Source organism: Salvia hispanica, chromosome 2 (assembly GCF_029641045.1).
Source record: "Salvia hispanica isolate PSC_SH4W2 chromosome 2, Shi_PSC_v1, whole genome shotgun sequence".
Classification (NCBI taxonomy): domain Eukaryota; kingdom Viridiplantae; phylum Streptophyta; class Magnoliopsida; order Lamiales; family Lamiaceae; genus Salvia; species Salvia hispanica.
The window spans coordinates 20,062,828-20,089,642 of record NC_142693.1 but is presented as its reverse complement, the minus strand read 5'-3'; the positions used below and the strand labels follow the sequence as shown (position 1 = coordinate 20,089,642).

At 41.3% G+C, this 26,815-nt stretch overlaps 2 pseudogenes; one reads left to right on the top strand and one right to left on the bottom strand.

Moving 5' to 3' along the window:
* LOC125188756 (tetrahydroberberine oxidase-like) overlaps positions 1 to 26,815 on the bottom strand; it is a 65,422-nt pseudogene that overhangs the window by 26,619 nt on the left and 11,988 nt on the right.
* On the top strand, positions 1,358 to 8,621 carry LOC148931768 (uncharacterized; annotated as a pseudogene).

The following is a 26,815-nucleotide window of genomic DNA, read 5'->3' as shown; positions in this document are numbered from 1 at the left end:
AGTCCAAAAAGGGGTCTGAAATGGTCACCGGCCGGGTACGTCAATTTGACACGTCTGAAAGCTGAAAACGCGATTTATGAAGTGGAAAAACGAGAAGAAAAGGCTAGGGTTGGCTTGGACGAGATTCATTCTACCTTACCGCCTCCAACACTCACACACACCCCCAATAACACTTCTAGAGAGAGAATTGAAGATTGAAGACTCCAAATCGGAAGATTAAAGACTTCACTCCATAGATTCGTTCCACAGGAGTTCTTAGTATCTATCTTTCATGTTTTTGTTCGGATTCTTTTTGTTAAACTTAGTTATCTCCATGAACATGAGTAACTAAACACCTTTTGTAGAATTCTTGGTGAAGATGCATTAATTTCATAGTTTTTATCCAATTGATTTTGTTCTTACCTTACTCTTGTAGTTATTTGATTATTCTTGGGTTTATTCCTTTCAATTGCTTGATCGCCACTTGATTGTGTAGGATTAATTAGATTAATCGGGAGATGAAATAATTAATCTGGAAATAGGAATAGTTCACACCTTAATGCAATAAAACTAGGGAGAGTTGAGGTTTTGAGTGAGGTCTTTGACCTAATCGAGCTTTTGGGAGTTGGGGGTTTTAGATTAGAAGGGGACTTCAATCCTAGCACTTAATCTACAGGTTTCTCATCTCGGGAGGGGGTTTAATCTATAATTGTGGTCGACTTAGTAATTCTAGAGACACCAAAAGGTAAGACAATTTGATTGGATAAGAGCTTGGAATTGTGCATCGGATCCTTGAGTTCTACAACTTTCTCCATATTATCTTCTCACTCCGTGTTTATTTGTTTTTATTTATCTCTTTGTTCTTTATATGCTTTTCATAGTGTTAGAACAAAACCAAACATTTCCTGATTCTCTAGATAGTAGTCAACATTTGTTCGTGGTAGTTAAGTTGATACGAATTTGTCACTGTGGATACGATACTTGATGCAGTTTCAACGTAGAAATCGAGCAAAAACTGGCGGTGTCAGATTGATTTGAAATTCGCACGGTACATGCGAAACGCAATTTGGGATTGAACTCATCGCGACGATGGACGATGGATTTTGGCCATCTGACATCGTTTAGGGGGCGAAAACTGCAATTTACTGTTATTTTGGGCTTATTTTCAATTTTTAATTTTCTGTTTTATTTCCTTATGAACTTCTAGGGTTTTTTTAGACGCTTATAAATAGCGTTGCTTTTGTTTTGGGCCGCGGTTGAATTTTGATAATAATATTTCGTTTTCATCGAAACTAGGGTTTCTTTGAATTTCTTATCCGTTCAGTCAATTTCTCTATACGTTTTGCATCAATTGGTATCACGATCCAGGTTGTTATCAATGGCTGAACGTAGACGTGGCGGTGGACGTGGCGGTGCTCGTGGTGGCGGTCGTGGTGGAGGACGTAGGGAGATTCCTCAACACGAAGGGGCTGCACGGGAACGCGATCTGCGTGACGTTGAGAACGACGAACTAAGACAACAGGTGCGAGATCTCCAGCGACGTTTGGCGCAACTGGAGACCACCACCACCGAGCCAAACTCGGATTCGGACCTTTCCCATCCTGACGATGATGACGGCGAGAACCCTTTTGGCTGTGCAAGGGAGCGCGGCGGGAACGGGTGACAAACTCGTATTTTAGTGTCATGAATGGTATGTTGATATGCTTAATTGTTGAGTTTTTGTGCTCAAAATGGTTATTTCCAGCCAATTACTATTTGTTTCGGAGTTCACGTGTTTGTTGAGTGTTTTAGGCAAAATAGGCAAAAAGGAAGTGAAACAGAGTCTCACCCGGCCGAGTGAAATATTGGGCAGAAAAGCCACCCGACCGGGTGGCATTGAGAAGCCGCGGAGAATACAGAGAGTTCGAGTGAAGCCCCAACCGGCCGGGTGATTTTACAGTACAACAATTCTACCCGGCCGGGTGGAACATTTTGGCCTGCATAATTCCAGAGAGTGCCAAAAGAATCCCACCCGGCCGGGTGATTTTCCTGTACAATAAATCCACCCGGCCGGGTACGTATTTCTGGCGATTTTCCAAGCCAAAACGCGATTTTCTGAAAGAGGGAAATAAGAAAGGAAAGCTAGGGCAACTCTACTCATTCTGGACCGCTGTGAAAGACACGACCCATCTCTCTCAAGCACTCTTGGAAGAAGATTGAAGATTCAAGCTTCAATTCCTCCGCCAATTGTACTCCGTATCATGTTTTCTATTGTTTTCCTTAGTTTAGACTTGTTTTCTTCCATGAATATGAGTAGCTAAACATTACATGTAGAATTCTTGGTGAAGATGCATTAATTTCATAGTTTTTATCCAATTGATTTTATTCTTACCTTGCTCTTGTAGTTATTTGATTATTCTTGGGTTTATTCCTTTCAATTGCTTGATCACCACTTGTTTGTGTAGGATTAATTAGATTAATCGGGAGATGAAATAATTAATCTGGAAATAGGAATAGTTCACACCTTAATGCAATAAAACTCGGGAGAGTTGAGGTTTTGAGTGAGGTCTTTGACCTAATCGAGCTTTTGGGAGTTAGGGGTTCAGGATTAGAAGGGGACTTCAATCCTAGCGCTTAATCTGCAGGTTTCTCACCTCGGGAGGGGGTTTAATCTATAAATGTGGTCGACTTAGTAACTCTAGAGACACCAAAAGGTAAGACAATTTGATTGGATAAGAGCTTGGAATTGTGCATCGGATCCTTGAGTTCTACAATTTTCTCCATTTTATCTTTTCACTCTGTGTTTAATTACTTTTATTTATCTATTTTTTTTTTCATTATATGCTTTTCATAGTGTTAGAACAAAACCAAACATTTCCTGATTCTCTAGATAGTAGTCAACATTGGTTCGTGGTAGTTAAGTGGATACGAATTTGTCTCTGTGGGATACGATATACTCTTGCTTGCTATTTGCTACAATAGCCTTGTACACTTGCAGGTATTATTTGGGTAAAATAAAGTTGAGTCAAGTTTTTGGCGCCGTTGCCGGGGACAATTTTGTGTCATTATAGCTTAATATCGTGATAATAATAGAGATTACTAATCTAGATTTTATTTGCTTTATTTTTATTTTTAATTTTGAGTTCTCTAATTCTTGTGTGTCCTTGGGCAGGTTGTATGCACACGCGTTCTAAAGGTCCACCTTTAGAGCCAATCGATCTTGAGATCGAAGCATCCAACAGGAAGAGGAACGCACAGAGAAGGTTAAACCAGAGGATTCGGGTATCTTCACCCAATCATAGGCGTCTACCTTCCCCTGTCCAGAGAACTCCGTCACCTAGTCCATCTCCACGCCCATCTCCAATCCTAATGGCGGACGCGGAGAACAACAACAATGAGGATCCTGTTATTCGTCAACTTCGTGATCAGATGGCCAACATGCAGAGGCAGTTGGATGAGTAGAACGCGAGACCACCAATCCAGCCCGTGCAGAATCTGTATGCATATAGACGGGTTAACAATCCACCAATCAATAATGCTGGGATTGCGGCCAACAGCTTTGAGTTAAAGCCGGGATTGATAAACAGGGCAGAGGCAAACGCATTTGGTGGAACAGGTTCAGAAGATGCCAACAAGCACTTGACCAAATTTATACAAATCAGCAACACGGTGAAGGCTAATGGGGTCTCCGATGATCAGATTCGCCTCAGATTGTTCCCTTTTTCTTTGAAGGATGACGCCAGGGATTGGTATGATAGCATGGATCCCAACTCGGTCGAAACTTGGGACGCAATGGTTGAGCTTTTCTTGGATAAATACTATCCCCCGAGCGAGGCACTAAAGCGCCAAGCTGAAGTCATCTCTTATGCAATGCACCCTCAAGAGAATATTCACGAGGCATGGAAGAGATTCAAACACTTGATGAAGAGATGCCCCAACCACGGGTTAAGCCCGGGGCAACAGATCGTAACCTTCCATAGAGGAGCCACTCCGGAGGCAGTACGCGAGTTGAATATGAGCGCAGGGGGGTCACTACTTTGGCTGGGAGAAAACGAGGCATTAGAGGTGATTGAGAGGGTGGCCTCCAACGATGATGGGTGGAAAAATGAGAGAAGCAAAAGCTACAGGGTGGCATCCGCATCGGATGTTGACAAGATGGACATAATGGCCAAGCAGCTGGATTTCTTGACTAGTAAGTTCAGCAGTATGGAAACAGAGCCAACTGGGCTCGAAAGTGAAGAGGTGAATTACGTGCACCAAGGAGGCAACAATCGGAATTTCAACAACAACTACCGCCACCATCAAGGGAGTGGTAACTTCAACAGCTTTGGGAATAAGGCACATCCCAATTTGTCTTATGGGAATCCTCACAACGCCCTGCAGCCACCTCCGGGGTTTCAAGTGTCGAATGGACAGATCATTGAGCCGAAGAAGAATGAGCTTGGAGATGTCTTGATGACGTTTATGAAGCAGACAGGGGAAATAATGGCTAATTCTGATAAGAGACTGAAGCAAGTAGAGACAGATGTGCAGAGCCTAGGCATTCACATGAAGAGCATTGATACTCAGATGAGCCAGATTTCACAGGCTGTGGGTATTCAACATCAACCGGGCCAGTTTCCCTCACACACCATTGTCAATCCCAAGGACTGCAAGGATTGCAAAGCCATCAATCTGAGGAATGGCAAAAGCTATGAAGGTCCAACCATGCCTGCAGAGAAGGAGAAGATCTCACAAGAAGAGGTGGTTATAGAAGATGTAGTGGAAGAAGAGGAAGAGCCAGTGGAGGAAGCACCGCCTCCCAAGGCAAACATCGTGATACATGCACCTCCAGTTGAAGTTAAAATTCCATTCCCACAGCGGGTGCAGAAGAAGAAGCTAGATGATCAGTTTTCTAAATTTCTTGACATTTTCAGAAAGGTACACATCAACATTCCGTTGGTAGAGGCGTTGCAGCAAATGCCTAGCTATGCCAAATTTCTGAAAGATGTTATCTCCAAGAAGAGGAGATGGGTGGAGCACGAGACCGTCAACTTGACGGAAAGCTGTAGTGCCATTATCCAGAAGAAACTGCCCGCTAAGATGAAAGATCCTGGAAGCTTCACTATATCATGCATAGTGGGGGATAGCCAAGTGGGCAAGGCACTGTGTGACTTGGGAGCGAGCATTAATCTTATGCCGTTCTCGTTCTTTAAGAAGCTGAAGATTGGGACACTGAGGCCCACCACCATCACACTCCAGATGGCCGACCGATCTGTGTCGTATCCAAGGGGGATTGTTGAAGATATACTCGTCAAAGTCAATGACTTCATCTTCCCTGTGGATTTTGTGGTGCTTGACATGGAGGAAGACCGGGATGTTCCTCTTATACTGGGAAGACCTTTTCTAGCTACAGGGAAGGCAATGATCTATGTGCAGAAGGAAGAGCTCACACTCTGACTTAATGATGAGAGCGTCACATTTTCTATCTACAATGCAATGCAGAGGCATGATGATGAAGATGCAAGGAGAGTGGAGCACTGCAACATGGTTAAAGTGGTCGATGATTGTGTAAAGGAGGTGGCTCAAGCCATCTCACCACAAGACCAATTGGAGCGATGCTTATCGCAATCTATCTTCTCTCCTTACTATAATGATATTAATGAGCCTAATACTGATTTGTTAAACTTTGTAGGTGTTCTCAATTCAGCAGAGGAGATCCCTAGGTTTCGACAGAAATTCTTACCATTGAAGGATCCAAATGAAGAGGAGAAGAAGGAGGAAAAGAAAGAGGAGTTGAAGCCGTTGTCGTCACACCTTAAGTACGCATTTCTCGGGGAGAATGCTACTTACCCGGTAATTGTATCATCTTCACTCACTACTAATGAGCTTGATAAATTGCTTAGAGTGCTTAGGAAGCATAGGGGTGCAATTGGGTGGTCCATCTCGGACCTCAAGGGGATAAGTCCTACGGTTTGCATGCATAGGATTCTTGTAGAAGAGGGGTCTAAACCCAAAGCTCAAAACCAAAGAAGACTTAACCCGATAATGCAAGATGTGGTGAGGAAGGAAGTGCTTAAGTGGTTGGATGTCGGGATTGTTTATGCTATCTCGGATAGTGATTGGGTAAGTCCCACCCAAGTGGTAGCTAAGAAGGGTGAGATGACAGTAGTAAAAGGGGGAGACGATGAGATGATAGCCACTAGGTTGGTAGCCGGGTGGAGAGTGTGTATAGATTATAGAGCCCTTAACGCCGCGACTAGAAAAGACCATTTCCCCCTCCCATTTATTGACCAGATGCTAGATAGGTTGGCGGGGTATGAGTACTATTGCTTTTTAGATGGCTACTCCGGATATAATCAGATCTTAATTGCCCCCGAGGATCAATATAAATCTGTTTTTATTTGTCCTTATGGTGTGTATGCTTTCAGGAGGATGTCATTTGGCCTTTGCAATGCCCCAGCTACCTTTCAAAGGTGTATGATGTCCATCTTTCACGACATGGTGGAAGAAATAATGGAAGTCTTCATGGATGACTTCTCCGTATTTGGTAGCTCCTTTGATAATTGTTTACGGAATCTAACTCGTGTGTTACAGAGATGTGAAGAGACACACTTGGTGCTCAACTGGGAGAAGTGTCATTTTATGGTGAAAGATGGCATTGTGCTCGGGCACAAAATATCTGCAGGAGGACTTGAGGTGGACAGAGCTAAGATAGTGGCGATTGAGCAGTTGCCACCACCATCCAACGAGAAGGCCGTGAGGAGTTTCCTTGGTCACGCCGGGTTCTATAGGCGGTTTATTAAGGACTTTTCTAAAATTGCTAGGCCTTTATGTCATTTACTTGCTAAGGATGTCAAGTTTGAGTTTTCTCTTGAATGTTTGCAGGCCTTCGAGACATTGAAGAAGGCGCTTGTGAGCGCACCCGTGCTCATCTCACCGGATTGGTCACAGCCGTTCGAGATCATGTGCGATGCTAGTGATGTGGCCGTGGGATCTGCTTTGGGCCAGAAAAGAGACAAGATTTTCAGGGTGATCTACTATGCAAGTCGGACACTGGATGCGGCGCAGGCAAATTACACTACTACCGAGAAAGAAATGTTGGCGGTGGTATATTCGTTCGATAAATTCCGTCCCTATCTCATTGGGGCGAGGACTATTGTGTTCACCGATCATGCCGCCATCCGCCATCTTTTCGCCAAGGTGGATGCCAAGCCGAGACTGATACGGTGGGTCTTACTTCTACAGGAATTTGATTTAGAGATTCGAGACAGGAAGGGATGTGAGAACGTAGTAGCCGATCATTTGTCGAGATTGGAGCACTGTTTTGAAGGAGAGAATTTGAAGAGGCCGATAAACGAGGAGTTCCCCGATGAACACCTCTTCTATGCTCAAGGTTCATCGCCATGGTACGCGGACATTGTGAATTTCCTAGTAGCCAAGGTGGTCCAGGAAGGCCTCAACAAGTATCAAACGAGGAAGTTCTTTCATGATGTCAAATTCTATTTTTGGGATAAGCCGCTCCTATTCAGAAGATGTGCAGATATGGTCATTCGAAGGTGTACCCCCGATGAACAATGGGAAGCTGTGATAAGAAATTGCCATTCAAGCCCCACCGGAGGTCATTTTGGAGCAAATCGAACAGCGATGAAGGTGCTCCAGTGCGGATTTTATTGGCCAAGCATTTATGGAGACTGTCAGAAGTTCTCCACTGCAATGAATGCCAGAGGACGGGGGGTATCTCTAAGAAGAAGGAAATGCCGATGACTACTATTATGGAGATAAAGCTTTTCGATGTATGGGGGATCGACTTCATGGGTCCCTTCCCGCCATCCTCCGGTCAACAATACATCCTTTTGGCGATTGACTATGTCTCCCGTTGGGTAGAGGCAATTCCTGCTCCGGTCAATTCCTCTAAGGTGGTGATAAACTTTGTGAAGAAGAACATTTTCACGAGGTTCGGGGCACCGAGAGCCTTAATAAGTGATGGGGGGTCTCATTTCAAAAACAAGTGGCTGAAGGTTGTGTTGAGCAAATATGGTGTCAAGCTTCGAATCACTTCTCCTTATCATCCCCAAGCCAATGGTCAAACTGAATTGGCCAATCGAGAAATCAAAGGCATCTTGGAGAAGACGGTGAATGCCAATAGGAAGGATTGGGCTTTGAAGCTCGATGATGCACTTTGGGCATATAGGACGGCTTATAAAACGCCGATCGGCATGTCACCTTACCAGTTGGTGTTTGGAAAATCGTGTCATCTTCCAGTGGAGCTTGAGCACAAATCATATTGGGCGGTGAAGCAGTTGAATGCTGACTACTATAAGGCCGGAAAGGAAAGGCAAGCTTATCTGAACTTGCTCGATGAGTTTAGGAATGAGGCATTTGAGAACTCAGCAATCTACAAGGAGCGCCTCAAGACGTACCATGACAAGAGGATAGAGAAGAGGGAGTTTTTCCCCGGAGATTTGGTGCTACTGTTCAATGCACGTCTAAAACTCTTCCCCGGGAAGCTCAAGTCAAGGTGGTCCGGCCCTTTTAAAGTCAAGACAGTAATGAAGAATGGAGCTTTGGAGCTCGAAGCTGATGATGGGCGAGTGTTCACGGCCAATGGTCAGAATGTGAAGAAGTTCCACTCTATGGAGCAAAAGGAAGAGGTGTTCCGTCTCTCCTTAGAGGCACAGTGATACACTATGGAGATGTCGAGCTAACGACTTTAACCAAAAGCGCTTTAGGGGAGGCAACCCCTAGTAGGTAACTCTATTGTTTTTTGTGTGATTTGTCTTTCGATTTTTGGTGTGGTTGTTTTTCTTTCCTTCTTGTGGCTTTCGTATCTTTAGTTTCTTTGTTTTGTTCCCTTTCTCAAGTATCTCATCAGATGTGGATTTGGTTTTTGCGGGGGAACTGACATTTTGCAGAAATAAGTTGGAAACACTGGTAAAAAGGGAGTGAAAATTCGGATGGAGAACAAAAATCTACCCAGAACAAGTCACCCGGCCGGGTGGTTTTACCACAACAAATGTACCCGGCCGGGTCATATACTTTGCAAAGAAAAATTCCAGAGGGGACTGTATCACGACCACCCGGCCGAGTGAATTTTCTGGTCAACAATTCCACCCGGCCGGGTCACGACCGAACAGCGTCGGGATTCCAGTGAGTATTAATTTTCTTTCACCCGACCGGGTGGTTTATAAGTTGAGAAATTCCACCCGGCCGGGTCCGACGCTGCGAAACCTATGTATAAAAAGGTATGTCCGATTTCTACTTCCCTCACCCGCCCCCTCCACCCGCCTCCCTTTTCCCCCCCAATTTCTCTCCCTCTCACACACAATTTCACTCAACATCTCACTCATCCACCACATATTACACCCCCTAGCTTCAATTCCTTCTTGCTAGAGTGTTTTGGTCCGATTATTTTGTGTATTTAGAGGAGTTGTACCAACACACTTGGGAAAGGGCCCTACTTTTCGATTTTTCTCTCACCACAAGCAACAAAGGTATGTTCTTCACCTCTAACCCTCTCTACCCATGGATATGATGTGCAATGTGTGATGGGTATGAAGTTTGTAGCCTCTACAAGTTGAATTGGTGATAGTCTTGTGCTTAATTTGTGAAATTGTAGGGGTTTTGGTATGAATTTTGCTTGTGGTGAAGTCTTTGAGTATGCATTGTTGACTTGAGAGGTTACATTAGCTTGTTTGAGTTGAGTTTGAATTTGGGCATGAATAGGGTTGATATTCTTTCGATGTGAGGATTTTATTGTTGAATTTTTTTTGATCTATGTAAGTTCCGGGATTGAGTCTATCTCCCTTCAAGGATTTTGGTGAGCAATAGGCATAGGGATTGAGTCTATCTCCCGAAAATTGCTATGTTGCGTTTATAGATTTTAGAAATCGAGTCTATCTTTCTAATTTCTAGCTAGATTACTTGTATGTCCTAAAGTTTGGGGGAATCACTAACATTTCTCTTTTTAGGTACCCACTACTGATGGCCCCGAGAACACTCAAACCACAGAAGGTCGGTGTCACCCTTCGAAAAGGGGAAAACAGGAAATGGGAGGCTTTGGCGGCACTAGACAGCATACCGTCCAGGTATCAAAGTCGGGCCACTTTAAACGGACTTGGAATTCAGCACTCCTGGGATATCCTTGTCCAAGCTGGACACCTTAGCCATTTGTTTTCATTGAAGCACGGGTCCTACAAAGCCCTCACGGTGGAGTTCTTCACTACCCTCACAGTGGAGTCCTCGGGGAGGAACATCAACTCAATGTCCTTCCGCCTTGTTAACGAAGAACACACAATTTCTGTCGAAGAGTTCAATGAACTTTTCAAACTGATGGAGGAAGGTGAGGAAGGCACTCTAGAGGATCCCCAGCCTGAGGATTATAATAGAAACGAGTTTTGGAGCTTAATCAGCAGCGAAGCGGTGTTCACCCCATCCAGAGCCAAGATCAACTCAATCAGAAACCCTGTCCTTCGGTACATGGCAAAGGCCTTGGTCTACTACCCTTTAGCTCACACAGAAGCAGGCAGCATGTCCACAGAAATACTATTTGTGTTGTGGGGAATGCTCAAACGAAGGAGAATCAACATTGGGCATTATATAATCAAAAACCTGGAGAGGCAGTCAAAGAGACAGAGTGGCAAGTTGTGTTGTGGAGGAATTGTAGCGGCATTGGCCTTCAAGTTTGGAGTGAGCTTCGAGGGAAGGACCCCAGATCCCGGTCCCATGATATTGGATTGGGACACATTTAAGAGGTCCAACATCATTCTGGTTGATAGACGGGGCGCTGTGTACTTCAGGATAGATCAAAACACGTGCATTAGGTTCCCCGACCCCCAGCTTTTCGCAGTCAGCGGATGGGGCTACCAGACCAATTGGAAAATGGATACTCCAGACCATTTGGAGAAGATCGAGAGTGACCCCCCTCAAGGGGAAGGAGCCGCAGATGCCGTGCCCAATTATGTGGACCCCGCATATCTTCCACAACCGCATATCCTTGAGGAGCTCATGCAGATAGAGAACGCCCAAGCAGCTATGAACGAGGATGATGAAGAGCCTGCCACGGAGTATGAAGAAGGCCAGAGCAGCCAGCCCAAGAGGAGCCGACCACGAGGGAGGCCATCCAACGACAGTTACTTGGCGGAAATTGCTGCAGGAGTTCGGTCACTTCGGGTGAGCCGAGACCAGCAGGAGGCCCGGTGATCCAGGCACAGCAGTGGAATGCGAATGCCGAGGCATGGAGGTTCCAGTGCGATACTTGACTTGACAACTTTGGAACTCGCCTGGATCACTATGGAGAGCAGCTTCAGCAGCTACAGACTCGTTTCGATGCTAGTGATGCCGCCAGCCAGGCCTTCTACCATGCATACTACGCGAGGTTTCCACCGCCGGCCGAATAGAGGTATCTCAACCATCCACTTCTCTTCAAACTTATCCTATCCTCTGGCTTGAATAAGTTTGGGGGGTTCTGACGTCGATTGGTTGTTCCATTTCTCCATGTGCTAATGATGTGCACTTGTGTTATTAAGTCTTTTTCTTTTTAATGTTTTATTTGGGGTCATTTGGTGTAAGTCCCGCCTGTGGGACTCAAATTCGAATATGGATGAATGTAAGATAATTGATGCTAAGTACGGGGTTGATGGCTTATGATGATAATTGTTTTTTCTTAAAAATTGTGGTTAGAATGGCTAGGGATTGCGCAATCATTCCATGATTTAATTGCGAGTGAAGTGCTTGTATGCTTGGTCAATGCTAATCCCGGTGAGATTTGAGCCATACTTTGTTCATGTGTGATTTGATTGGGTAACTTGTTTTTGTTTCTAGAACTTGCTCCTCGTCATGTCAAGTCTTTATAGTGGATGTGAACTTAAGAGATGAAGTTAGGCATTCTTTGATTATCCTCATATATGCTTATAAATCCCTAGTTAACCTTCATAGCCAAAATTGTGTTCGATAGTTGAAAAGGGAATGTTCGAAAGACCTATAAAAGGGGAGAAAAGCACAAGGTTACAAAAGATGGGAAGATATGCATATTCGCTTAAAAAAAAATGGTGTGGAGGTATAAGCTAGACGAAGTCTAGAAGAAAAGAGGTGGAGAGAAAAGTATTGTAAATAAATAAATAGTGTGATAGGGCGTTGAAAAGGGGGGTCTTGGAAGAAAACTTGATAAAGCCGAGTATCGAGAATCATTTTGAGAAATGGTTGTTGTGGAGATGTGTGCCTTAATTACATTCTTTAGTCACTATAGCCTAAATTCACCATACCGTCCAAAGAGCCTACATTACAACCCAAATAAAGACCTTTCTGATCTTAGGTTCGCTTTCACATCAGAATAGAGGAGACGTTTGACGTTGAACAAGCCTATGGCAAGCATTACATGTTACTTGATTCGAGTGTTTATGGTACTTCTTATACACTTGAGTGAGAAAGAATAAAAGGGAGAAAATCACACCTCCTAAACCTTGTGAGAGCATTGAGACCAAGTGATATACGAGACAGTAGCTTCAATTATTGTTTGGATGATTCTTATATGTATCCTACATTCGAGCTTGTTTGAAAGTTTTCTGAAGCAAAACATCAATCCCACCTCTATGCATGAGTTTGTTCTTCATGATTTCTTATTCTTACTTGAGGACAACTAAGAGTTTAAGTTTGGGAGAGTTGACAAACTCGTATTTTAGTGTCATGATTGGTATGTTGATATGCTTAATTGTTGAGTTTTTGTGCTCAAAATGGTTATTTCCAGCCAATTACTATTTGTTTCGGAGTTCACGTGTTTGTTGAGTGTTTTAGGCAAAATAGGCAAAAAGGAAGTGAAACAGAGTCTCACCCGGCCGGGTGAAATATTGGGCAGAAAAGCCACCCGACCGGGTGGCATTGAGAAGCCGCGGAGAATACAGAGAGTTCGAGTGAAGCCCCAACCGGCCGGGTGATTTTACAGTACAACAATTCTACCCGGCCGGGTGGAACATTTTGGCCTGCATAATTCCAGAGAGTGCCAAAAGAATCCCACCCGGCCGGGTGATTTTCCTGTACAATAAATCCACCCGGCCGGGTACGTATTTCTGGCGATTTTCCAAGCCAAAACGCGATTTTCTGAAAGAGGGAAATAAGAAAGGAAAGCTAGGGCAACTCTACTCATTCTGGACCGCTGTGAAAGACACGACCCATCTCTCTCAAGCACTCTTGGAAGAAGATTGAAGATTCAAGCTTCAATTCCTCCGCCAATTGTACTCCGTATCATGTTTTCTATTGTTTTCCTTAGTTTAGACTTGTTTTCTTCCATGAATATGAGTAGCTAAACATTACATGTAGAATTCTTGGTGAAGATGCATTAATTTCATAGTTTTTATCCAATTGATTTTATTCTTACCTTGCTCTTGTAGTTATTTGATTATTCTTGGGTTTATTCCTTTCAATTGCTTGATCACCACTTGTTTGTGTAGGATTAATTAGATTAATCGGGAGATGAAATAATTAATCTGGAAATAGGAATAGTTCACACCTTAATGCAATAAAACTCGGGAGAGTTGAGGTTTTGAGTGAGGTCTTTGACCTAATCGAGCTTTTGGGAGTTAGGGGTTCAGGATTAGAAGGGGACTTCAATCCTAGCGCTTAATCTGCAGGTTTCTCACCTCGGGAGGGGGTTTAATCTATAAATGTGGTCGACTTAGTAACTCTAGAGACACCAAAAGGTAAGACAATTTGATTGGATAAGAGCTTGGAATTGTGCATCGGATCCTTGAGTTCTACAATTTTCTCCATTTTATCTTTTCATTCTGTGTTTAATTACTTTTATTTATCTATTTTTTTTGCATAGTGTTAGAACAAAACCAAACATTTCCTGATTCTCTAGATAGTAGTCAACATTGGTTCGTGGTAGTTAAGTGGATACGAATTTGTCTCTGTGGGATACGATATACTCTTGCTTGCTATTTGCTACAATAGCCCTGTACACTTGCAGGTATTATTTGGGTAAAATAAAGTTGAGTCAACGGGTACTATGTGGTTGACCCATCGCGTGATATCGACATGAGGATTGAGATTCCAGAGTTTGAGGGTAAGGCTCTTCCTGATGAGTTCATTGATTGGTTAAATACTGTAGAGCGTGTTTTCGATATCAAGAACATCAGTGATAGCAATAAGGTGAAATTGATTGCCATTAAACTGAAGAAAAATGCTTCGATCTGGTGGGAACATGTTAAGAAACAACGAGCACGGGAAAGGAAGTCCAAAATTTAGTCTTGGGAAAAGATGAAGAAGTTACTTAGGGGGAAATTTCTTCCTGCGCACTATCGACAGGATGCATTTATTAAATACCATGTCTGTAAGCAGGGTGCTTTGTCTGTGGAGGAGTTTACCAATGAATTCGATCGTCTACGGATGCGTTGTGATGTTGAGGAAGAGGAGGAACATACGATCGCTTGCTACTTTGAGGTGCTTCGTACTGAGATCGCTGAGGTGGTCCAATTGCAACAATATTTCAGTTATGAGGATGTATGCAGGCTTGCTCTTAAGGTTGAGAAGCAGTTGAAAGGAAAGAAAGTCTCGAGTCGTTGGTCGTCGGGAAGGGAGTCGACGAATTTTCGTGGCGGTTCAGAGTCGTCACAACCAACTGCACCGGTGGCAGCGAAACAGCAGGTCACGACGAAACCTGGGCAGTCTGTTGAGCATGGTCCGAGGGCGCGGCAACCCGTACGGTGTTTTAAGTGTCAGGGTTTTGGGCATATGCAGGCTGATTGCCCCAATAGGCAGATGGTCACATTCGTTGGGGAAGATGATGCACCTATTTTTGATGAATCTGAGAATGATGGCTCTGGGTCGGACATGGATACCGAGTTGGTTTATGCAGATCGTGGGCCTGCATTGGTCGTTCGACGTGTTCTGAACATATCTCCTGCAGAGAATGAACAGTGGTTGAGGCACAACATATTCCATACAAAGTGCACCACCAAAGGGAAGGTATGCAATTTGATTATTGATGAGGGGTAGCTGCGAAAGTGTGGTGTCTGCAACCATGGTGGAGAAATTGGGTTTGAAGACAGTGGACCATTCTCAGCCTTACAAGCTGTCATGGCTTGTTAAAGGGCGCGACTTAAAGGTCCATAAACGTTGCCTCGTTCAATTTTCCATTGGGAAACGGTATCAAGATGAAGTATGGTGTGATGTTATTCCTATGGATGCCTGTCATATGTTGTTGGGTCGCCCGTGGCAGTTTGATCGGAAAGTCAAGCATGATGGCTTCAAGAATACGTATACCTTTAAGAAGGATGGAGCCACCATTACTTTGTGTCCCAGTCCAGACGAGAGGTGTGAACCTGCCGCGAATAAGGATGATAAGATTGCTGGGAGCAGTAACTTGTTGACGAGATCTATTTTTGTAGCTGCAGCGACCGAAGCCAAAAACTTCCTTGTGCTTGTGGTGGTCGAAGGGAACATTGAGGACATGGCTATCCCAGCAGCTATCAGGATGTCTTACCAGCGGCTATTCCAGCAGGTTTGCCTCCTATGAGGGATATTCAACATTGCATTGATTTCCTGCCTGGTTCGTCTATTCCGAATAAGGCGGTGTATCGTTTAAGGCCTAAAGAACACGAGGAGTTGCAGAAACAGGTCTTGCAGTTGCTCGAGAAGGGGGTCATCCGTGAGAGTATGAGTCCGTGTGTTGTTCCGGCTCTAATGGTGCCCAAGGCTGATGGTTCGATGAGAATGTGTATGGACAGCCGAGCGATCAACAAAATCACAATCAAGTACAAGTTCTCGATCCCCAGGTTCGACGATCAATTGGACCAACTGCACGGTTCAGTAGTGTTTTCAAAGATAGATTTGCGAAGTGGTTATCATCAGATTCTCATAAGGCCAGGTGATGAGTGGAAGACGGCCTTCAAGACGAGGGATGGGTTGTACGAATGGATGGTCATGCCGTTTGGATTGTCGAATGCACCTAGTACATTCATGCGTCTGATGAACCAGATTTTCAGGCCATTTATTGGGCAGTTTGTTGTCGTTTATTTCAATGACATTCTTGTCTATAGTAGTTCGGTGGAGCAACAATTAGATCACTTGAGGAAGGTTTTTGATGTGCTGCGCGTGCAGTAGTTGTACGCCAATGCCAAGAAGTGCCATTTTCTGACGGAGGAAGTAACGTTTTTGGGTTATGTGGTTACTAAGGAGGGCATACGCATGGATGAGGGAAAGATTGAGGCTATCACCAGTTGGCCGACGCCGACTAATATTCATGACATTCGGAGTTTCCATGGGTTGGCTTCCTTTTATCGCCGTTTCATTCGGGATTTCAGCAGCATTATTGCGCCGATCACAGAATGTTTGAAGGGTGGGAAGTTCATGTGGAGCAGTGAGGCAGACGCTGCATTCCAGTTGTTGAAGTTAAAGGTAACCCAAGCCCCTGTTTTGACTTTGCCTAATTTTGATGATGCGTTTGAGGTGCATTGTGATGCTTCGAATGTTGGGATTGGTGGAGTATTGAGTCAGAATCAGAAGCCGATTGCCTTTTTCACTGAGAAATTGTGTGACGCCCGCAAGAGGTATTCTACTTATGACAAAGAGTTTTATGCTATTGTTCGTACTCTTGACCATTGGCAACATTACCTCTTGTCCAAGGAGTTTGTGTTATATTCTGATCATGAGGCACTGAAATACATACAAGGACAACACAAATTGAATTTTCGTCATGCTAAATATGTGGAGTTCATACAAATGTTCAACTTTGTGATTAAGCATAAGGCTGGCGTGCAGAATCGAGTGGCTGATGCTTTGAGTCGACGACATGCCTTGTTGTCATCTATGCAGGCACGTGTAGTGGGATTTGACCCTTTTGGTGATCTATATCGTGATGATCCTAATTTTCGTGATATTTGGATAAGGTGTGCAAAAGGGAGTTTTCAGCAGTTCCAGATTCATGACAAGTTCCTTTTTAAGGGAAACCGATTATGCATCCCACTTTGTTCATTGAGGGCCGCGATTGTTGATGAGGCTCATGGAGGGGGCCTTGCAGGTCATTTTGGGAAGGATAAGACTGCATCTTTGCTTTCTAATAGTTTCTACTGGCCGCGGTTGGAGCATGATGTGGCTAAATTGGTGGCGAGGTGTCGGACCTGTCATGTTGCCAAGACCCGTCACAGTAATGCGGGTTTATACACTCCTCTCCCAGTACCTACAGCGCCATGGGAGGATATTAGCTTGGATTTTGTGTTGGGACTGGCCCGCACACAGAGGCAGAAAGACTCGATCATGGTTGTGGTGGATCGGTTCTCTAAAATGGCGCATTTTGTCCCCTGCAGTAAGACGTTTGATGCAAGTCAGGTGGCTCAGCTGTACTTTCGAGAGATCGTCAAGCTTCATGGTATTCCTAAATCTCATACCTCTGATCGCGATGTAAAGTTTGTAAGTCATTTTTGGCGAACTTTGTGGCGAAGAATGGGGTCGAAACTTCAGTTTAGTAATGCATATCACCCGCAGACGGATGGACAGACTGAGGTTGTCAATAGAAGTTTGGGGAATTTGTTGCGCAGTTTGGTTGGTGACGGTCCTCGACAATGGGACTTTGTGTTGGCACAAGCAGAGTCCGCGTATAACCAGTCACAGAATCGAACAACTGGTAGGAGTCCGTTCCAGATAGTTAATGGGCGCAATCCAATCACTCCATTGGACTTGGTGCCTATTGTTAGGTTTGGTATACTGAAAAGCATGTTTCGAACAGTTTCGCTCGAATAGAATCTTGCTTGTATACGTAAAACTCTATAATCCACTTTTAACCCGATTCAGTATTATTCGAGCAGTTTCGCACGAATAGAATCGGTATATTATTACATTGTGTTTGCTTATGCATTTATAAGATGTTTTATAAACATTTAAATGTATAAGAAGCAAACAAAGTCTAAGTCTTTTGCTTAGTAGACTGGTTGTGGGCGTCGTCCACTTTAAGGTAACACAGTCGGTTCTATGCAATGCTTTGCAAAAGAAAAAGAAGAATTTCACAACCCAGATAGGCTTAGATTACCTATCGTGAAAGGTTGCAATGTCAGTCCGATTATTTCTAAAAATAAGATGACGTTGGTGTGGTATAGCACTGAATGGATCTAACAGCAAGACGTGTCTTTATGCTATCTACTGAAAGACTAGGTCTTGATAAATAACTATTTCTTAATCTACATACGTTAGCATTGAGCATACGATATTGATTATGCACTACTTTGACTTATCAAATGGTGCGGGTTTTTCGCAACCCAATAATCCTGATATATTGGGTAGTGGTGATTAATATCTAGCGGTGCTAGGATTGCTATTATGTCGAATCATGCGCGAGGTGAGTCTCGTTTGATAATGTCCTCAAGAGGAGCTTGAACAAGGTTTTATTATTCGGAAACTGGCCAGTTGGAGTTTATTACTCTATGAATAATAAATAAGTGTTTCTTGCTAAGTCCACTCTTGGAATTAATAAGATGTTAATTAATTAAGTCCATAGCAGACATTAATTAATTAATGGACATTTATATCTTAAGCGCGGGAAATAAATAATATAAATAATGGAAACCCGGATTACTTGTAATTTCGGATTTGGATGGGGAGTGCAATATTACTTCTGTAGTGGCTGCTCGTAATATTCCAATATAAGCTTATATTAAATTGGGGTTCAATTTAATTAGTAAAAAGCTAATTGGGCGAGCCCATATCCAAAACCTTCCATAGATCCCTGTCTGGGCCCATAAGGAACTTAATATAAATAGGAGAATAAAGGAGATAGAATTATCACATTTTCATATTTGTAATTTTCGAAAATTTCAGCTCCCCAGCTGTAGGAATTTTCGAATTCCACTCCTTTTCCCAAAAGGATTTCTTCTGTCTTCTTTATTCGAGTCCTAGTATTTTGATAAGATCAGCCCACCCTGATATCAAGATACAGTTCGGGAACCAGTCAGAAGATCCGTGGTCTAGTATTGAAGATCATCACGTGGAGAAGGCGCGAGCAATCGACGATATTTGGAGAATCAAATGGGTAACTTTAAACCGTAGTATTCATGTTTTAGGATTTACTTTCTATAAGCATGAATTATTTGCGTTCTAGCATGCAATTATCTGTTTAACATGTGAATTGATTAATCGCATAATCGGTCAAATAGATCCGTGTCTGATTTATTTGTTTGTACAAGTCTTCCGCTGTGCAAGGGGCACCAAACCCCAACAATTGGTATCAGAGCCAATTTTTGGCTCTGATTATGTGGATTAATTTCTGTTAGGTGATTTGTTATGAATGCATGATCGCTGTTTACATCTTTCGTATGTGTAAACAAAGTTTGAACTTTTTGCGTGAAGTTTAATCATGCACATTATGTGATCTCGTAATGTGATTAATTTAGAATTCATCAAGAATTTATTCTGAAAATTCATGATTACATTGAGTTCAAAAACAAGGAATTGTGATCACGGCTGATCACGAGAATTTCTTGTGCTGAAAGTTTTCAAGCACCGTAATTAATTTGGTGTTTGCGATGACGAAGCAGCGGGCGAAATAGCACGCTGGGTAGGCTGCGTCGACAGCCCAAGCTTTCGGACTAGGCAGTTTGTGCGATGCGGCACAGCGGGTGCAGTCTTGACAGCCCGAACACTCCAGCGGCCGAGGACGGCGGTCTGCCATGTGCAACGCCGGCGGCTATGGAGAGCAGCGGCTGAGCGCGCAGCAGCGAATGTCTGCGCGTGACAGGAGTCTTCCGGTGGCGACAGCTTTTCGAGTGGGAGCCCTTTTCGGGCAGTTTCCGGGCTCGGAGGAAGCGGTTGTTGCAGCCGCTGCGAAGGCGACGTCGCAGAAATAGCAGCAGTGCCGGAGCTGCAACATCGCCGCAGCAGCGTCGGAGATGTCCAGCAGCAGCCGCTGTACGTGGAGTTCCGGGCAGCAGCGGCTGTGCTCGACGGCGGAGAGCGCACAGCAGCGCGATGCCTACGTAGGACGAGCATCAACGGCTGTGATTCGAGTGGGAGTCCTTCGCGGGCAGTTTCCCGGATTCGAGTTCTATGTCGCTTGGCCTCGTTCCGTGACTTCGCTTTCCAAATTTGATTAGGGTTTCCTAACCCTTGCAATTAATTTTGGAAAGTATTCAAGATTAATTAGAAATTAGACTTGAATATATCTTGTGGATTTTATATATTATATAAGATTTAATTTATAAATTAAATCACGGATTAATTAGATTCTTTCCTTGTTTAAATGGATTTATATGGATTTTATTCCTAGATGAATCCTAGTTATATTTGGAAAATAATAATCTAAGTTTTTATCTATATTCTATGGATTTGTATGGATTTATTCCTATACAAATCTTAGTTGGATTTAGATAGTAAAATATTATTTTATTCTTATCCTATGAGTTTATATGAATTTATTCATAGATAAATTCTAGATGGATTTGGATAGTGATAATGTAATATTTTATTCTTATCTTATAGATTTGTATGGATTTGTTCCTAGATAAATCTTGGATAGATTTGAACAATGATAATATAATATTATCTAATTCTATGGATTTATATGGATTTACTCCAAGATTAAATCCTAGATGGATTAGGAATAATATTAATATTAATTTATTTTATCCTATGGATTTGAATAGATTTAATTCTATTAAGACAAATCCTAGATGGATTAAAATAAGTGTTAATCCAAGTTATCCTTATCTTTTGGATATATATCCTAGATAGATTAGGATGTTAATGATATATAAGAAAATCCTTATTTAATTGAATTTAGATAAATTTGTTTGTCTAAGAAATCCTAAGCAATGTTTGATATATTCTAGATATCTATTCTAAATAGTATTAAGATTTGTATAAATCTTGGTTGATAGGATTTTATTTTTATCTTATGGATTATGATGGGATTGTTTCTATTTAGTAATATCCTAGTGTGATTTAAATAATGATAATCGTAGATCAACGTTATCTTGAATTGAAGGATTTGATTTTATCGAAATAAAATCTAGAATAATCCTAAATGGATTTAGATAGTTAACACTATCTTGATAAATCCTAAATGAATTTGGATAATTATTATCCAAGATAAAACTTAATTATTTAATTGATTCTCCCTTGACTAGATTAAATAATTTTCGATAATTATCATGTGTGTTTAAATGTCATGCATTAAATGGATTTATCTGTTTATTTGGTGTTTATCTATTTCAAGTGGATTATCTGCTTTATCTGCTTATGTGATAATTATGCAAAAACCATATAAAAATATCTAAGTGATGATTACAACAAGTGCGTTGTATACGGTCTCCATCGGTTGGTTTGCAAATTTATAAAGCTAGTTTCTAATATTATCGCCACCCATGCTGTGGGGACAATAATCCTAAGAAATAGCAAGTTCATAAGGGCAGACTTCTCAAATATAAATAGTATGAACTAGAAAGTAGTTTCTAATATTATCGCCACCCATGCTGTGGGGACAATAATCCTAAGAAATTAATAGTTTCAGAAGTTCAAACAGAATTTATGAGATAGCTTGGTTTTGTTATCAGCACATGAGCATTGTTATGGGAGTGTGTTGTAGAAACAAGATTCTGTAATGCTAAATCTGATGGTCGAGCTTAGGCATCATTTGGCGGCCATGTCGTGCTGCGGTCTCTGGACTATTCGTCGGTGTTGTGACCAGTAAAATTGCTAAAATTTTAATGCGTATTGACCTCTGCTTGAGGGTACAAAATTTTAATTTTACAGTTGCAAGATACATAATTGTTTTGTGGTTATTTGCGATTATGTATTGAGCATGAGTATGTGATAATAAGTTTATTTGCCAAATCTTCATTATGTCATTTAATATTTGTCTGCGATCCTTAAAGAAAGTAAACTCGAATGCCTAAATTAAGTAGACCGGAAATAAAAATGGATAAGATTCTCATCGCTGAAAGCTTGGAGTTTATACTCAATGATTCATGTCCTCCATTTCCTCGACATAATTCCACGAAGAATGTTCGAGAATGCATTATGCATGTACTTGACAAGCTCTTTGAGGAATAAGGTCAAGCTATTTTCCTTTTAAGTAGCTCGACAAGTCTTGGTTAATGACGATGAAAGATGGATATAAATAGAATCTGTCAAGACGATTCGATTGGAATATCCTAGAGTGACAGAATGTTTTGAGGATCTTTTGATCACTCAAATAGTTTCTGACACACAAGTCATCGCCTAAAGTAATAAGAAATGACTACAAGAAGGTTTAACTGAAAAGTAGAAAATCTTCAGAATAATAGTCGTTATATTACTGTTAGAGGAAAGTAACATGATAGATGATGAATTCATAAAGGCTGCATTTTCTTAAGTCCTAGTTCATTTGAACAAAAGACTAGATATGGAAATGGGAGAGCCTGAATTGTCGTCAAAGTTTGTTTAAAGCGAGAAAAGATGCTTTGTGAGTTGGATTGATCTATTTTATAGAAGGACAGTGACTTACATGACAATGCAACTTCTAAGTAAGAGATCTTGATCCAGTTAGGTTTTTGTTGCAGTGGGAGCTATTAATGCTCAACTATTGTTTTATGGTTGATGCTTAAGGCATCATAGTATTAAAATAATATAAGTGCGACAAGGTTGAGGATTCAACAACACATCAACTTCTTAATCATTGAATGATAAGGTATTTATGGCTCTTAGTCATAAGGCCAAGAAAATACTTAGCAATTGTTCGAACTGATCTAGACTATCAAGATTTTAACATTTCGTTAAATAGCTTGAGAGTTGAGAAAGTCTATTTGATGCACTATGAGTTAGAATCATTTGATTTTTCAAGAGATTCAGAATACTTATAGAAGTGCAACATAGAAAGACTAGCAAGTCTCAATGGTTTGCACCACAAGGAGACGAGCAAAGGGTTATGATCAGTAGTGGGAGTCTAATCTCCATTAACGAATCCAAGCATTCATCTAATGAATGGGATAGTTATGTAAGAAGGAATCGAAATCTTTCTAAGACAAGTTTGATTAAGTGATGAGTTGTGCTCATTAAGATCTTATCATTGATGGGATAAACATTAAAGAAACTACCAACATCAGTACCTTCTACAAAACACGAGTTGTGGACTAGAGCGTCTCTAGTCTAGCACATCTCAAGGTGTAATGTTGTTCCAACATGTGTTGGAAAAGTGTCCAAGAAATTGGAGTTGTGTACTGAGACATGTTTTAAGGTTTGTCCCAAATGATGTAAGATTATAAGTTCTGTAATCTTCAAAGATATAATTCTTGTATGAAGATCATGAGATGAACTACAAGCCTAACAGCGTGATGACTCTCAAAATAAAGAGAGAGATATCAGATTTTCCACATTACCAAGAAGTCATACCATTAGAAACTTTTGCACTAATAAAATCAACTTCAGTACCTAAGATTGTAAGAACCATGTCGTAGTGGGAGCGTTCCACTGGAACACAACAAATTCATGGGTCTAAGAGTGTCGTAAGACTCAGTCTTAGATTAACTTGAACATAATCCCTTTAACTACAATGTAGTATTGGTTAATTTGGATAATCATCTTTGAAAAGGTGATAGATTCCATATTACAATCTATGATAAACAACATATTTTACAAGAATTGCAATACTACCTACAGGCTGTGTCAGTCAGTGGGAGTAAGTATCTTTGCAAGTGTAAATGTGGATCTCAAATGGCTAGACAATGACAATGGGTTATGCCCAATGAGAATTATCTTCTCGCTATCATTGTGCCAGGATTTAATCGATCATATTGTCTATTAGAACTTACATAAATTAGAATGTATGTATTATGATTGTCAAGACAGCCTTTTATAAATAGAAGTCTTGCGGAAATCATCTACTAGAACATTCTAATGGATATATGTAATTAAGGGCAAGAAACACATGATTGGAAGCTTATATAGACCTTCATGGTCTTAGGCAAGCATCTAAATCAGAGTATATGTGTTTAATCAAATGGTCAAATATTTGGAATTTGACTTGTGTCCTTATCAGTGCTATAAGCACAAGGAAGTTGAAAGTACATTACATATGGTATTTTTGGTACTCTACGATGATGAAATCTACAAAAGTTGCAAACAACTAAGATTGGCATCTGGCGTAGGAAACTGGTCGTCTACCCAGTTTAAGATAAGTGATTTAAGAGAAACTAATTACATTCTTAAGCATCTAAGTTCTTTTAAGATGCTAGAAAGAATGTTGACATTCTCTTAGGAATCCTATATCTACACATTGCTTGGAACATTTAAGCATTAGAAATTCAATGAAAAGGTTTATACCTCTCAAGATGGAATTGTCTTGTCTCTAGCCAAGTGTCGTTTGACGCTTAGTGAGATTAAGAATAATGAGACTAGTGTTGGAGATAGATGTCTCATATATGCTATAATGTGTACTAAGTTTGATATTAGTTGTGCTTATGCATTGCAAGTATATATCATATTAACCATGGCAAAGGATTTTGATTGAGGTAATGAATATACCCTAGTGCTTGAGAAAGACTAGTAACTATATTCTAGTTTACCAGTCATTCATGTAATGTCCTTGGGGTTACACTGACTTAGTTTTATGACTAATCAGTGATCGAGTAAGTCATCCTCTGAAAATGTGTTTACCTTAGGAGTATCTTCCTAATAGCTTTAATCATAAGTTTGAGTATGCCTATGAGTATTACATTTGGAGTATGACTCTAGTAAAGGCTAACTCAAGGGACACACGATCTAATAAAGCTAAGCAATCACGTAGAGAGATGAAATTAATTAAAGATCAAGTACGCAGCAAATACATTATGGTGGAAAAGATATGATCAGAGAACAACCAAGCAGATTTTTCACATACAATGCCTTTGTGGCAACATGTTCAAACATGACGTGAAATGAATGGTGGTTCGATATATCTAGTACCAATACCTGCTTTGTGTATAAGTGGGAGAGTTTTTGGCAGTGGGTATACTCGAAAGCATGTTTTGAGTATAAGTGGGAGATTGTTAGGTTTGGTATACTGAAAAGCATGTTTCGAACAGTTTCGCTCGAATAGAATCTTGCTTGTATACGTAAAACTCTATAATCCACTTTTAACCCGATTCAGTATTATTCGAGCAGTTTCGCACGAATAGAATCAGTATATTATTACATTGTGTTTGCTTATGCATTTATAAGATGTTTTATAAACATTTAAATGTATAAGAAGCAAACAAAGTCTAAGTCTTTTGCTTAGTAGACTGGTTGTGGGCGTCGTCCACTTTAAGGTAACACAGTCGGTTCTATGCAATGCTTTGCAAAAGAAAAAGAAGAATTTCACAACCCAGATAGGCTTAGACTACCTATCGTGAAAGGTTGCAATGTCAGTCCGATTATTTCTAAGCCTTACTGAAATAAGATGACGTTGGTGTGGTATAGCACTGAATGGATCTAACAGCAAGACGTGTCTTTATGCTATCTACTGAAAGACTAGGTCTTGATAAATAACTATTTCTTAATCTACATACGTTAGCATTGAGCATACGATATTGATTATGCACTACTTTGACTTATCAAATGGTGCGGGTTTTTCGCAACCCAATCATCCTGATATATTGGGTAGTGGTGATTAATATCTAGCGGTGCTAGGATTGCTATTATGTTGAATCGTGCGCGAGGTGAGTCTCGTTTGATAATGTCCTCAAGAGGAGCTTGAACAAGGTTTTATTATTCGGAAACTGGCCAGTTGGAGTTTATTACTCTATGAATAATAAATAAGTGTTTCTTGCTAAGTCCACTCTTGGAATTAATAAGATGTTAATTAATTAAGTCCATAGCAGACATTAATTAATTAATGGACATTTATATCTTAAGCGCGGGAAATAAATAATATAAATAATGGAAACCCGGATTACTTGTAATTTCGGATTTGGATGGGGAGTGCAATATTACTTCTGTAGTGACTGCTCGTAATATTCCAATATAAGCTTATATTAAATTGGGGTTCAATTTAATTAGTAAAAAGCTAATTGGGCGAGCCCATATCCAAAACCTTCCATAGATCCCTGTCTGTGCCCATAAGGAACTTAATATAAATAGGAGAATAAAGGAGACAGAATTATCACATTTTCATATTTGTAATTTTCGAAAATTTCAGCTCCCCAGCTGTAGGAATTTTCGAATTCCACTCCTTTTCCCAAAAGGATTTCTTCTGTCTTCTTTATTCGAATCCTAGTATTTTGATAAGATCAGCCCACCCTGATATCGAGATACAGTTCGGGAACTAGTCAGAAGATCCGTGGTCTAGTATTGAAGATCATCACGTGGAGAAGGCGCGACCAATCGACGATATTTGGAGAATCAAATCGGTAACTTTAAACCGTAATATTCATGTTTTAGGATTTACTTTCTATAAGCATGAATTATTTGCGTTCTAGCATGCAATTATGTGTTTAACATGTGAATTGATTAATCGCATAATCAGTCAAATAGATCCGTGTCTGATTTATTTGTTTGTACAAGTCTTCCGCTGTGCAAGGGGCACCAAACCCCAACACCTATTCCCATCACTGAACACTTTAGCTCCTCCGATGGAGAAGAACACGCTAAGCAGATTCGGGAGCTGCATGAGCAAGTGAGACAGCGCATTATCCAGCAGAATGACAAGTATAAACTGCGAGCTGATAGGCGACGGAAGAAGGTGGTTTTTCAGGAGGGTGATTTAGTTTGGATTCATTTGAGAAAGGAGCATTTTCCAGGAGGGCGTTGGGGAAAGTTACAGCCGAGGGCGGATGGTCCTTTCCGTATCCTGAAACGGATAAATGATAATGCATATAAGGTGGATTTGCCAGGTCAGTATAATGTGTCAGCTACCTTCAATGTTGCTAATTTATCTCCATATGAAGGTGGTAGTGAGGATGAA